Source organism: Lynx rufus, unplaced genomic scaffold, assembly GCF_022079265.1.
Source record: "Lynx rufus isolate CCGP_SWC_20201006 ecotype Redwood Valley unplaced genomic scaffold, mLynRuf1.p SCAF_5, whole genome shotgun sequence".
Taxonomy (NCBI): Eukaryota; Metazoa; Chordata; class Mammalia; order Carnivora; family Felidae; genus Lynx; species Lynx rufus.
In genome coordinates, this window is record NW_025814867.1 from 116633752 (window position 1) to 116636665 (window position 2914).

Consider the following 2914-nt stretch of genomic DNA (forward strand, 5'->3'; position numbering starts at 1 on the left):
AATAACAGAAATTTCTTCTCTCACAGTTCTGGAGGCCAGAGTTCAAAATCTGGCAAGGTCATGCTTCCTCTGGGGGCTCTAGAAGAGAATCCATTCCTTACCTCTTCTAATTTCTGGTGGCTGTCAGCATTCTTTGGCTTTCTTGGCTTGTGACCACATTATTCCATTTCTGTCTCCTTCTTAACATTGCTTTCCCTTCTGTGTGTCTTTTTGCTGTGCGTCTGTCTCTTTCAATGGCCTTTGCCATTAAATTTAGGGCCCATCTGAGGTGCCTGGGTGGCTTAGTCAGTTAAGTGTCCAACTCTTGGTTTTGGCTCCAGTCATAATCTCAGTCTTGAGATTGAGCCCAGTGTCAGGCTCTGTGCTGGATGTGGACCCTGCTTAAGATTCTCTCTCTCTCTCTCTCTCTCTCTCTCTCTCTCCCTCTGCCCCTCCTCCCTCCTTCCTTCCCTCCCTCATTCTCTCTCTTAAAAAAAAATTAGGGTCCACCTAGATAATCCAAATGATTTCTCATTTCAAGTTGTTTAACTTAATCATGTGCAAAAAAAAATCTCTTTTTCCAAGTAAAGTAACATCTGTAGTTTACAGGATTAAGATGTAGGCACATATTTTTGGAGTGTGGGGGGACACCATCCAGCCCATTACATTTACTATAGTCTAAAATTCATATTAGAGGGGCGCCTGGGTGGCTCAGTCGGTTAAGCGTCCGACTTCGGCTCAGGTCATGATCTCGCAGCCAGTGAGTTGGGGTCCCGCGTCGGGCTCTGTGCTGACAGCTCAGAGCCTGGAGCCTGCTTCAGATTCTGTGTCTCCCTCTCTCTCTGCTCCTCCCCCACGCACGCTCTGTCTCTCTCTGTCTCTCAAAGATGAATAAATGTTAAAAAAATTTATAAAATTCATATTAGATTGATGTTAAAATTTAAGAGAACAGAGAAAATGAGAGGAATATTTTTTTTTAATATTTACTTTTTGAGTGACACAGAGAGAGTGGGGGAAGGGTGGAGAGAGTGGGAGACCCAGGATCTGAAGCACACTCCAGGCTCTGATCTGTCAGCACAGAGCCCGACATAGGGCTCAATCTCATGAATTATGAGATCATGACCTGAGCTGAAATCAAGAGTCAAACATTTAACTGACTGAGCCACCCGTGTGCCCTGAAAGTGAGAGGAATATTATGTTATTATTATGGACATGAAATCTGGAGCCAGACTAGTTTAAATACCAGTTCCATCCTACCTAGCTGTTAGCACTGTTACTTATTGTCTCTGTGCCTCTATTTCCTCATCTGTAACGTGAGATAATAATGCCTGGTTTATTGGGTTGGTTTGAAGATTAAATTGCCCATAGTAATATATGTGTTTGTTATTAGTATTTTTATTATTGTTATTATTAAGTAGAGGGAGGTTGGCTGGATTCCTAAGATTCATTAAAATAGTGGCCTTTATTAAAGATTGAAAATCTTCTACTGTGCAAGACCAGAAATTTGCCATTTAGAAGTCCACAAACTAGGTTTGAAAGGAGTGGACTAAAGATCCAACTTCATTCATCTGTACATTCCAATTTTGTCTCAGGTCTGTCTTGAAAATGGTAACAGGCTGCTTTGTTTTCCTGGTTCCTCTTTTGCATTGGAGAGGAGAATGTATACCTTCTACTTGATCGAAATGGCTTAAGTTTGTCCCTTTCTCCAACAGTTCCAGATTTAGGAAAAAGCAAACTTTGAAAACCTTGAAAGATGTATTAATGCTATATGCTTTCACCATCACAATTTGAATCAGCGTTGCTAGAACATTCATTCAGTTTCATTATGGTGCAAGAACAGAAATGCTAGTCCACTAAGCACTCATGTTAATGTTTATTTAATAAAATAAATAGATTCTGACACCCTGGTAAATTATGTGAGGGGGAAGGTAAGAAATATAAAATATAATTAACTCACATAAGTCATTTTGATGCCTTTCCTCTGCAAGTATTAAAATGTCTTTGTTGCTTCCTCTAGGAATTACTTAAAACACTGACATATTATGCTTCTTCTATAGAATTTTCAGATAGCCAATTATGTGGTTTAGAAAGTTAAAAAAAAGAAAAACTCTAGAATTCCATTTTCAAATTGACCCTCATTTGTAGACCATAGATTCATTCAAATAAAAATTATCTTCCACGATCTGGTCAATTACATAGGCAATTACTATTTAATGCTTTGTTCTATTTTCTGACTTTAATTTTAAATCCAATTCAATTGAACTTTTAGTTTATTTTGTTTTTTTTAAATTTTTAAGATCCCTTTTATTTAATTAATTAATTATTATTATTATTATTTTTTTTTTTAACGCGCTCCAGCGGGTTTTATTAAGGAAAACTTTTGCACGGTTTACTTTTCACCCGTGTGTTCTCGCATGCTTCTAATGACATCAGAATCACCTGGATCATGACGGCTGCTGTGCAACAGTATGCAGTATTTCCCACACGCTGCACCCCGTTCAGTAGTATTGCCACTGTAGTGACGGACGCCCGTTTTGGCCAACATGGCACAGTATCCCTTTTCGGATTTCCTCAAGGCAGGAAGTTGTTGGGGAGGATGACTAGTTTTGCTTGCCATGTGTGATCATTTCCAGTCTGCTTGTACCCCAGTGCGTACGTTCCACTTTTCACAGTGAGTTGGAGCCTAGAGTTGATTCACTCCAGTGACTTTTTCATCGTCTTTGTGGCCACCCTCTTCCTGCCTTAGGCGCGGGATGGTCCCAAGCAAGAGCAGTTGCCAAGATGGATGGGAGTGAGAAAGGATAAGATCTCTTTTGTTAAAAATAAATATAAGACCCTTCTGGGGGTGGGCAGAATGGGAAATGCTAAGTAATTCAAATAATTGGTATGAAAAATGTCAGTTGTAATGAACAAAACTGTGTTTCTGAAAGCAGCT

At 39.5% G+C, this 2914-nt stretch overlaps 1 pseudogene; it reads right to left on the reverse strand.

The window, feature by feature from the left end:
- Positions 1-2368: 2368 nt before the first annotated feature.
- Positions 2369-2694, reverse strand: LOC124527264 (60S ribosomal protein L30-like; annotated as a pseudogene).
- Between the last annotated feature and the right edge of the window lie 220 nt (positions 2695-2914).